This window comes from Helianthus annuus, chromosome 10 (assembly GCF_002127325.2).
Source record: "Helianthus annuus cultivar XRQ/B chromosome 10, HanXRQr2.0-SUNRISE, whole genome shotgun sequence".
In the NCBI taxonomy this organism is placed as follows: domain Eukaryota; kingdom Viridiplantae; phylum Streptophyta; class Magnoliopsida; order Asterales; family Asteraceae; genus Helianthus; species Helianthus annuus.
Genome location: NC_035442.2, coordinates 57,160,416 through 57,173,038, shown reverse-complemented (window position 1 = coordinate 57,173,038; position 12,623 = coordinate 57,160,416).

Genomic DNA, 12,623 nt, shown 5'->3' with positions numbered 1-12,623 from the left:
GGACAGGTTCAGGAATCTCTGGTTCGTCCATTTTCAAATTCCAGGACTCCATCTCAAACTTCTGTTATTCCAATCTTAGAACCATATTTCTCCTTAAGCATTTCCTTGAGCTCGTCCCAGCTTAGTGCATAAGCAGCATCTGTACCAAGGGTGTGAATCTGAAGATCCTATCAAGAAAGTGTGCCATCTAGAAATGACCCCGAGGTAAAGGTAACACTCTGTTGGGGTGAACAGTTAGTCATTCTTAGAATGGAGTCAATCTTTTCGGACCAACGACAAATGCAATGGCGCTTCCTGTTTCGACGAAGTTCAAAGGCTTGCAGTTCAGGAACTGCTTATAGGTGCGGTCAGTTTGGGGGGGGTTACTCCCAGTAGTGCCATCGCTACGCTTAGTGCGGAGTGCTTCATGTCATGCATTTGCCTGTGAGATGCGTTTTTACAGCTCGGCTTCTATCCTTGGCAACATACTGGTGTTTGTGTCACGCCTGGGTGACATTCTCCTCTGCCGAAATGGCATGAAGTGGGTTAGACAACTTCCCAATTGTCTATGAGATACATAGCACCATAAGCCATCATGTACTCACCTAATTTTACACGTAAATATACTCAATGTATGGGTGGGGAAATAAATTACTGGGCCTTCACATAGGCTTGCCAATTTGGCTTGTTGCTTGAAATAGAATGAACTCGAGGCTTCATTGCCTTGGTCATTCGTGTTCGAGTTATTTCCTGCCACATGGGTTTTTATTAGCTTGACCCGCAGAGTCCACCAGGATTTCTGTGCACTACAAGTCGTTATTACGTGGGCCCCCGTAATAATAAATTGTCTTGCACAGTTACCCCAAATTTTCTCTCGTCCAAGCAGATGATCAATCAAGGAGCAGCAGCAGGGGCATTGGCATGAACAGGGTCATGCTCTAATGCGGTGTTAGGAGCGACGCCTGGCTCAGGGGCCACGGCTGGCTCCGGATCAACAAACTCCATCTCAAAATCAGCTGGATCAACCATCACAGGGGGTTACAGGATCCTCCAAGGGCTGGCCTAAGCGTATGAACTCAAGGTCATGGTCTGGATCAAAACCAGATGGAAGAACAGGATCACCCTCAATACTGTGATCAAACTCAAAGCTATGTGCGGGAACCGGTGCAGCCGATGATGCCGTATCAGGGTCGGCGTTGTGTGAATGGTGCTGCACTCCCTGTATATGCGAAAATGCGGATGTCAGCAACTCAAATGAGTCTGGGACAGGGGAATGGGCATGAGTTTCCCCTGTAGGAGCGTCCGCAAGCAGTAGGCTAATACCAGCAGCAATAGCGCCTCGCCCTTGAATGGGTCCTCCTCTAGTAGATCGTTATCGTCGACAGAGGCCATGTCGGGGGCATATCAACAAAGGGATAAACGGCAAGGGGCACAGGAGCAGGATCGCCGCGAGTGGCAAATTCCCAACAAGATGACCATCAGTAGGCTCTGCTACGACTTCACGCAGCGCAAAGGGCTGAATGTCGTCATTGTTTGTGCCGGTAGTATCGGAAATGTGCACCTCGTGCTCCGATGAACTATGTCGTCTGATGCTATGGCCATGGGATTCGTAGTGTCCATCTTTCTTGTACATGATGAAAGCATGACGTTTGTAACATAAACACATATACGTATAACAATCAATCACATCAACATATAAACATGTTAGTCAGCAATAAGCAATCAAATAATTCTCCTAGTCCCACTAGCCTCCCAGCCTCTCAGACTGCTCTTCCTAGTCCCACTAACCAAATTCTCCCAGCCTCTCAGACTGCTCTTCCTAGTCCCACTAGCCAAATTCTCCCAGCCTCTCAGACTGCTCTTCCTAGTCCCACTAGCCAAATTCCTCCCAGCCTCCAAGGCTGCTCTATCATCTACCTCGACCTCCTAGATCGAGCCTCGGCCTCCATGACCGAGCCTCAGCCTCCATGACTGAGCCTACTCTTCCTAGTCTCACTAGCCATCTATCTCGATCTCTAAGATCGAGCCTCGGCCTCCAAGACCGAGCCTCAGCCTCCAAGACTGAGTCTAAATAATAAATAAATAAAATGTGCTCAACATTTGTTTATAAAAAGGTTTTGGATCTGGACTTAAGTGGTATGCAGTAAAAATGTTTTCGTGAGAGCCCTAGTGATCATAGTCTAGACTCGAGAAAGAATCCTAGTTCGCTATGATCAGAGCTCTGATACCAAGCTGTCACACCCTGGCTTTGCGGAAGCGTGGTTAATTTTGGTGTGACTTCTTAATACCATAGCTTAGTCATAACAAAGCTATATGAATTAAAAACATGCAAGATCATCCATTAAGTTTTGAAAACTAAATACAATACCATTGTTTTAACGGGAATACACCCTAACAACCATAATCTTGTTCAACAAACAAACAAAACATAAACACAGTTTAAGGACTGTGACTTGTCCAGGAAAGAGTCACATTCCCTAAACCCCGGATGACCTCGGAAACTAGTGCAGCGGGAAAACGTGCCATACCGTGCCAGATCCTTTAATTCCCTGAAATACATGTAAGTTGAAAAATCAACAATAATGTTGAGCGAGTTCATGTGTTTAGTATGTGCGCGCGAATAAACCTTTATAACAATTGTAAGTGTGAATATTTTGTAAACTCTGGTATGAAAGCAAATAAGGAAACATATCAGTTAATGTGTAACCACATGGTCCAACCTGCGGGCGCATGGGAGGGGATTGGACAAGGTCACCACATGGTCCAACCTGCGGGCGCATGGGTGGTGTTACGACAAGGTCACCACATGGTCCAACCTGCGGGCGCATGGGTGGTGTTAAGACAAGGTCACCACATGGTCCAACCTTAGGGCGCATGGGTGGGGTTTGTTATGCTCAAATAGGCCTATCACTTGTATCCCTCGATCGTACTACGAGGACTAATGTTCTTAAGGTTTCACCTACCCAAATCACATAACCTAACAGTTCCTTCCTTAGCTGACCATACCATGTAAGAAATATTCGTAATCATAGTAACATGTATTTCACCCCCGCAGTTTAGAAAACTGAAAACAGTTAAGAGAAAAGGGGGACATGAACTCACAGTCGGTGCGTCTCTACCAAGTACTCCAAATCAGACGGCTGTGCAACGACCTACATGTGCTAATTCTATTAGACGGATGGCCGTGCCTTAGCTTTATAGTTTAAGTTTTTGGGAAATAGTTAGACAACTATTTCGTGTTTACATTTTGCATGTACTTGGTAGTTAATCTCCTTCCCAAGGGTGGGGGATTTAATACATGTGCGTTCGAATTACACCATTAAGTCTCACTTAATATATTCATTTCCAATTCCAAAATATAAATATTTTTCTCAAAAATATTATATTTTCATTTCACATAATATTTCCCCAAAAATAATACGTTGATAAAATATACGTTCATAATTATTTCCGTATAATGCGTAAGTTACGTTTTAGCAATCGTGTGGTAATAATTACCGTTGTAACTTATATGTTTATCGTGAAAGCGTTTGTATTATTTTGGATTCGTCAACGTTCGTAAATATTATTTTTACTCTAAAAATAATATTTGTGTATTTTTCACAAAATAATCATAAACAGTGTTGTGAAAAATATATTTACCAAATATATATTTATCACGTTTAGTTTTGTGAAAATCCCACCTCCGAATATTTGTAAATAAAGTCGTGGCGAAATATATTTTGAAAACATGTCAAAAATAATTCTAACACTTGTAAATAATTCTAAGTGTTAGGTTTTAGAAAAATTTCGCCAGAGTTTCCTCTGTAACTGGAGGTGGCCACGCTTTCAAGCGTATCATTTTCTTTTACAAAATCATTTCAACAACTTCTTTATTCAATCAACAATTTCCGACACATCAAACTAGTCGACAAGGATGTAAATCGCATAATCACATGAACTTGTAGTTTTTCTAAACTTTACAGTGTAAATCCCATTACATTTTGTGAATCTTTTTATCAAGTAATTCGGTCTCGTAAAAACCTCGTTTTTAGAGAAAAACTATCTTTACAACTTCCCGTCACCTTGCACAAAAACTGTTATTTTGTCGAAACTTTTCATTTCACAAGTGTTTACACACTTGTGGTTTATAAAAATCATACTTGTTAGTGTAATATCCGTCTTTTAGAAAACATAATTTCTATGATATGTGGTTCTTTGAAAATACCACCCGCAGATACGTAGATCTGCTAGTTTTAAACACTATTTTACAAGTAAAAATACTTTTACACAAGTTCATGTTTCTCGTGTGGTAGAGTTTCACCTTTTAACCCTTGTACCATTCAAAACAAGCTTATGTCAAGATCCATGATCTTAACCAAACCGGGTTAAATGATGATCCGAGCTACCACAACATAGATCGGGCCTAAATAATCACACAAAATCAATACTACAACTTTTACACCACTTATTCATGTTTTAGTAGACTTTTATGCTTCAAAACGCAAGTTTCCGCATTTTAACCGTTACGTATCTTATTAACCACCTTAGATTAGATCGAGTATGAGTTTTAAGTGTTATACCTCTAGCTCGAGGCTAGGGAAGAATCTATGCGAAGAAGAGGTGGATAAAAGCAAAGTAGAGAGGTCCTTCGTCTTCCGTTTGCTCCAAGACTCCTCGTATGCGACCTTTAACACTTGTGTATGCTTGAATCTTGAAAGATGGAAGCCGAAAGTGGATGTGGTGGGGGAGGGGGGTTCGGCCGTAGCTTGAGAGAGAGGGAGAGGGTGTGTTTGAGTGGTGTTGTGTGGAGTGAATGATCATATGTGTAAAGCTTGTTACTTATAGATCATTACTAAGTTCATTAACCATAAGTCCATGTGTAGTCTTGATATTAGACAACTTGCAATATTTTAATCAAGACTTGTACAATTGTGTCCCCTCTAGTTTGGGCCGATTACAATGGGGGGGGGTACTAGTTCATTTCCAACTAGTTAGTTGGTGATTAGTTAGGTTAAACCAAGTTAGTTTAGGGATTAACTTGGTTAGTGGTGTGTTGTGCTTTAACGCGGGTGTTAGAGTGTTCAGGGACCCTAACTGGCTCAGAAAAAGACCAATATTGTTAATGTCAATATTTTTATGTTCCGGGTAAAGTCCGGTTGTTCGGTTGGATAGTAATCCGTTAAAGCGCTTAATGAAGCTTTTAAGTGTCGTAAATAACATTTTTAGTGACACAACTTATTTCTCCAAAGTGTCAGGAATATTTCCCCATGTTTTGGCACTTTATCAGTTAGCTAAAAGCTGAATCTTTGATTAAAGTGTTGTGTTTTGTGCTCGGTGTATGTTTTAGGCACATCCAGTCACTGTAACTTATTCCTAGAGACGCAGTTCTACAACCCTTGTATCCCTACACTCACTATGGGTGTAGTAAAATATTTCTGGCTCAAACAGGCCTTAGAGGCAGTGTCTGCCTGATGCTGGCTTTATCAGCATGTTCAATAGGTTATCCGTTCATAGTGCTACTGTGCTTTTGTGCATCATGTTTGTCACTAAAGTTCAGCATGTAAAATAATGTAGTGACGGTATGTAAAGTATGATGCAGATATGTTCAAGTAATAAAATCAAGTAGCAGTTCATCAGCAATTTCAGTTAAGCACAGTAATCAGGCAGTAATTAATTATTAATTATATCGTACGGATACCTGGTTTAGTGAGGGTTGTCACAAATACATAGTTCAAATGATGTTTAATCGACTAGTTCAAAGTAAACGAGTAGTTCAACGTAAACGTGTAGGTCAAATTGAATGTAATCCGAGTAAGTTAAATGTAAACAGTAATTCAACATAATCAAATTGAACGCAGACGTTTCAAATTAAGTGTAAACAACAGTTCAACGTAGGTGAGCAACTTGAATGTAAATAGTTCAGATTAAATGTAAAACGAATAATAAAACAAAATGATCAATATTTTGACGACGAACTTAATCAAATTTTTGATGGTTGGGTGTATTATGACGTCTGGATAAACGTCTAAGGGGCTGTGCATGTACATTTATATGTGTAGGGTCTTCAGAATCATCATATGTATCTTCATCAGTATCATTATCATCATCGGAATAAGAATTGGTTTCATCGTTAGGGGGTACGGAATTCCAGCAGCAATGGTAGCAACTTCATTGTGTATGAATGTTCCTGAAAATATAGAAAAAATGTTAAAAAGTGAATAAAGAAATGGTAAAAAGTGATATTTAATAAGGTAAATGTTATGTGTAAGAATGTTGTATAAATGATAAACAGATTATTGGTGATAATTATAGGATAATGGTAACGTGTTGCACATGTGCAGGATGTAGATTATTGGTGATGGTTATAGGGTAATGGTAAAGTGCTGCACATGTGCAGGATGGTGTATTTATACAAAAATCACGTCTGACACTCGAATTGCATCAGCAGTTCTCAGTTCTCAAGCATTAGCAATTCTCTGTATCGACTTTGTCGGTCTTGTTTCTTGGATGTATCATAAATGGTTGGAGCATTCTTGGATGGAGCATTGGGGTCAGATTCTGTGATCCGTGGTTGTCCTTCTTTTGAACATAATATATATCTATGAGTGCGGATGTTCATAGCAGGATTGTCATGATATTTTTTGTTCTTCAATGTGCCAATACGAGTGGAAAATCCAGATTTTGTAGCATACGTAGTGTACATCGTGACAATATCTTCCCAATGGGTAAATGTACTGTTTATAACAGGAAGGTATTCAACATCAGCTTCAGGTATCCAATACGGGGTGCCGTTAGGTATAGCATGTATGGCAGCCGTAATTGTTCCTGTGAAAAATAATTAATAAATGAAAAAAAATGGTCAACTTGATGCACGGATGAATGTTAGAATTGTAATCAAAATGCACATGTGCATTGTCAATTAATGTATGATGTCATAAGTTATTTTTAATCATAATGCACATGTGCATAAATTTGCAAAGTAACATAATTTTTAATATGATGCAGTTAACACAATGCACATGTGCATATAATACTGAGTAATCATCATTTACAACACAAAAAAATTGTGAACATGCTGTAAACGAGTATATCTTTGAATGAATCACAATTTACATAAAATGGATATAAAATACCTTTAGTTTCAAACCGAATGAACTGTAAGTGTTGATGTTCTGTGCTTGTAGGTGTTGTACCAGTCGATGTGGTGTCAAATGATAACGAGTGGTCAGGTATATTAGCAGTCCCAGATGATAATACAACATTGCCTGATGTAGACATGGAATCAAGCGTCTGTATTTCAAAGCCATGAAGGGTGTGTCGACTTGCAGCTGTTGTAGACACAGGATTGCGACTTTCAATTGGATTGACGGCAGAAATGGGATTGACATCAGATGGACCGACGGCAGATTTGGGATTGACATCAGATGGGCCGCCAAAATCAGCATCGGGTGTATGTCCATGATATGCAGAAGTTGTTGTATGATGATCATCAGATGCGTTAGGTTCAACTCTAACACGAGATGAGTCAGACGAAGCGATATGTAGCCGTAATCAGTATCCCCAACGCCGTAATCAGTATCCCTAGTGAATCCGCCGTAAAATGTGGATGTCGCCGCCGTGAAATTGGAGAGATCAGTCGCCGTCGTAGATCGTCATCGTCGATGTATGCAAGATCTCGAATGAAACCCTAGTTTGTAAAAGACGATAGTGAACAGGGGCTGGAAACAGGAGCGCGTGTTTTTTTATTAGATGTCACTTAATTACAACTTTGTCATGTGTTCACATTGGTTCTCACGGTTCTCGCAATAAAGGGTGGTTCCTAATGGATCCTTATCCTATATATATATATAGGTAGAGGTTCTTGTAAAGAAAGGGTTTTTTGTGAGAAAGCTAAGAAAGAATCTACACCATTAGATCTTTGATCTAATGGTTGAGATCATAATGGCAAAATTGTAAATAATGTTTACTATTAAACATATTAATTTTCTAGATTAAGGGTATATAGGTAAATTTAACATTTTTAAATTAAGAAACTAACATTAATGCACATGTAACTTCCCCCCGTCTTTCTTAAACGTCAATAACTTTTTATACGTAACTTTTTTTTAAAAAAAAAATTACCCCATAATAATGAGCGTTTTTTTGTCTTTAATATGAGTACTATATTGCTATACTTATATAGAGAAAAAAATATGTTTCGATCAGATGTTTAGTCAATGAATGGTGTTTTATACTTACTGAATGGTGTTATATACTTGTTGAATGGTGTTATATACTTGCTGAATGGTGTTTATAGAGATCTTTTAAAAAATCCAGTTCCTATAATTAAGGTGGCGGTTATGGGAAATTTTTAATTAATTGAATTAATGATAAAATTAGTTGTTTACCCTTTTGAATTAGTTTAGATTTAGAACACATGTCATCTCCACAATATTTCTCACCTTTCTCACACTTTTAACCTTTTTTACAATAACCTTACCCTATATATATATATATATATATATATATATATATATATATATATATGTGTGTGTGTGTGTGTGTGTGTGTGTGTGTGGTCAGGATTTAAAGAGAACGGTGAAAAGTGTGAGAACGGTGAGAACAATTTTGGTGGTGACATGTGGCATTGATACTAAATTACACTAAGGGGTAATATTGTCAAAAAAACCCACTCACATGAACTGTGTGTTCAAATAAAACGCCATAAAAACACCCAATCAGAAAAACGCCATGAAAATACCCAGTTAAAAGCGCCATAAAACACCTAGTTCAGAAAAACGCCATGAAAAAACTCAGTTGAAAACGCCATAAAACACTCAGTTCAGAAAAACGCCATGAAAATACCTAGTTAAAACGCCATAAAAACACCTAGTTCAGAAAAACGCCATGAAAATACCCAGTTAAAAACGCCATAAAACACCTAGTTCAGAAAAACGCCATGAAAAAACTCAGTTGAAAACGTCATAAAACACTCAGTTCAAAAAAACGCCATGAAAATACCTAGTTAAAACACCATAAAAACACCTAGTTCAGAAAGACGCCATGAAAATACATAGTCTAAAACGCCATAAAACACCCAGTTCAGAAAGACTCCATAAAACCCAATTAATTTTTTTTTCGAAAAGTATATCAATAGTATACTCGTTGGAAAGATAAAAAACGCTGAGTTTTATGGTGTAATTTTTTTCGAAAAATAATCACGTATAAAAAAAGTTATTGTCATTTAAATATGATTGGGGAAAATGGCATGTGATTAGCATGTGCACCATTGTTTGGATTTTCCTATTTTACCCCTCCTGGTAGTTTCAAGGCCCCTATTATTTACAAAAATGCCACCGTATCAATCTCAACCACAAACCACTAAGATCTTGTGGCTGAGAATCGTTCTCACACTTTGAGGTGTTCTCTCCTGATCCTGATCCTGATCCTGTTCCTATATATATATATATATATATATATATATATAGGGGAAGGTTCAAATGAAAACCACTAGTTATTGTGAAAACTAGAAAACTAACTAAAACCCACTAAAAAGGAGAGGGGAAGACTTTTAATGAAGGAGGGGTAAAATTGGAACAAAAAATATATAACTTTTCAAACATTTCCCATTTCTCCATACGTTATCATTTTAAAACAAAAATGGCACCATAAGATCACAAATTTTCTTATCTTTCATTCAAGTATATTCGAGCATATTTTTTATGACATAAAAAAAGATTTATGGTGTCGTCTTGTTTTCAATACTATTATTATAGTAGTGCACATGTGCAATATAACATGTACTACAATGTGCATTACATGCTTAAAATTAGCTTTTTGATTCTAGTTTAGCTTTTAGGGTTAGTTTTTTTGGAGGTTTAGGATTAGGATTAGGTTTTTGGGTGTGGGGGGGGGGGGGGGGAGGGGGGTTTAGGTTTTTGGGGGGTGGGGGTGGGGGGGTTAGGTTTTTTTCGGGTTTATGTTTAGGGTTTAGTTTTAGGTTTTCGGGAGGGTGGGGGGTGGGGGGGTTTAGGTTTTTGGGGGGAGGGGGTTAGGCTTTTGGTGGGAGAGTGAATTTAGGTTTTTTTTTTTGGGGGGGGGGGGGGGTGGTTTAGGTTTTTGGGGGGTGTCGGTGGGGGGTGGGTTAAGTGGTTTAGGCTTTCCGTATTAATGCACATGTGCAGTGCAACCAAAAAAAAAATTTTTTTTTTTTTTGAAATTTTTTTTTCCATTTATAAAAAGTAGCGATTTTTCTAAAAAAAAAAAATTTGTATGTTTTTTAGGTTTTTTTTAGGCTTTTTTAGTTAGTTTTCGAGTTTTCACAATAAAAGTGGTTTTCATTTGAACCATCCCCTATATATATATATATATATATAGGTAGAGGATCCTGTAAAAAGTGCTCAAAGTGTAAGAAGTGTGAGAAGTGTATTATAACACTATATATAATACTATATAACACCATATAAACACCGTATAACAATATGTAACACCATATAATACCATATAACACTATGTAACAGTATATATCATTATATAACAAATATAACACTATAGGTTGTCTGATAGCATGTCTATGATAGATGTATAGTGTTATATTTCTTATATAATGATATATAGTGTTACATAGTGTTATATGGTATTATATGGTGTTACATATTGTTATACGGTGTTTATATGGTGTTATATAGTATTATATATAGTGTTATAGTACACTTCTCACACTTCTTACACTTTGAGCACTTTTTATAGGATCCTTACCCTATATATATATATATATGTGTGTATGTGTGTGTGTGTATTTTAAACTTAAAAATATCATATATTCAAGTCTCATAATAACACAACACAAAAACAAATGGAATAACTCTCCAATATTGTTAACTGAGAAAATAACCCAAAACTCAATTAATTGTATCATAAGCTCAAAACTATGCTCAAATGTAAAGTGTATTCACAATTTCACATATATATAATTATGTGTATATCCACAAGTAGTGTATTCACTCGTGAATACACTTATGTATAATCCTGTCCACGTACAAGTAATATGTTCACCAGTAGATACACAACTATGCTCAGAATCTACATAGTGCATTAACTCATTAATACACTAAGCTTATATCGACAAATAGTGTATTCATAAGTGAATATACAAAACTATATTTATATTCACAAGTAATATTATTCAATCCTCAAAACTATGCTTGGAATCTACACTCATCAGCTGGTTTTATCATAAAATGTCTAGAAAAAACAGCTAAAAAACATTATTCTATAAGAATAATCATTTCACTTGAGGTTGGCTATATTTTTATAAGGGGTTGTTTGTTTAGCTCTTAATGAGACTCTTAATAATTCAGACCTATCACTGGTCCAACACTTAGTGGTTCAGACTGTTTGTTTCTCGAGCAGATGTCTGAATGGTTCAGACAATTGTCTCTGAATGGTTAAGCATTATACTAAGTCTAAATGGCTTAGACCTCTAATCTGAATTGGTCAGACATTTGTCTCTAAATGGTTAAGTATTATACTTAGCTCTTAATGGTTCAGACCTCTTACTGGTTGGTTCAGCACTTAATTATTCAAAATGACAAACAACCCCTAAAAGATTCTTTCTTTTTGTTTTGCAATCGGGATGATTGTAGGGTAAGTGGTTTTCACAACGGTACATGACATTATATCGTGTCACTACTAGTGGCGGATCTAGGATTCGCGCCAAGCGGTAACGTTTTATAAATAAGCGGTAACGAAATAGAAAAAACATCAAATTTTTTCAAAATTTACACTAATTTTACAGTACCGCCGGAGCGCCAAGGGGTAGCGGGCATTACCCCTTGTTATACACTAGATCCGCCCATGGTCACTAGTCCATCATGTCTTATTTGTCACAGTTTGACGATACTTCAAAATGGGTTTCCAAATGGTTCATGATAGACGCTAATTCATGGCTACTCCATCGCTAATCTATGATAACATAACAATTTATATTGTCATTCCCTCGTGCAGTGGCGGACCCAGGAATTTTTTCATGGGGGTGCGGAATATTTTTAAAAATTTTAGGCCCCTAGGTATATAAGTAAAAAAATCGGTTCGTATCGGGTCGGGTCATGTAAAATAAACCAACATCAAATTAAATTTATATAATCATCAAAAACATGTCAAACCTTGTTACAAACATAATTAAAACGTCGACGCCCTACGGGTTTTCATTTTTTGAAATCTATCCAAAATATCATCTAAAGGTTTTGGGCTTTAATTATTTTATTATAGTTTGAAATATTGTTGGGTTTGGTTAATGGGCTAAGACTTAGTGGGCTAGCTAGTTATGAATTATAAGCGGGTAAAGGTATGTGTATTTGGGTTTAGTTAGTTAGGTATTAAAAGTTATATAATTTAGGTAGTATTTTTTTTTTTAAATAAGAGTTTACTAAAAAAAATTTAAAATATAAATTGATAACACTTTTTACCTAAGGGGTGCAGACGAAAAATTTCAAGGGTGCGGTCGAAAAAATTCCAAGGGGTGCAGACGAAAAATTCCAAGGGGTGCGGACGGGATTTTCGACGGAATTTAACACTAATTTTTTTTCCCCGGGGGTGCGTCCGCCCACCTTCGGTTGGGCTTAGGTCCGCCCTTGCCCTCGTGATGGTTCACAATGATCACAAAACCATAGCGATCTTTCACT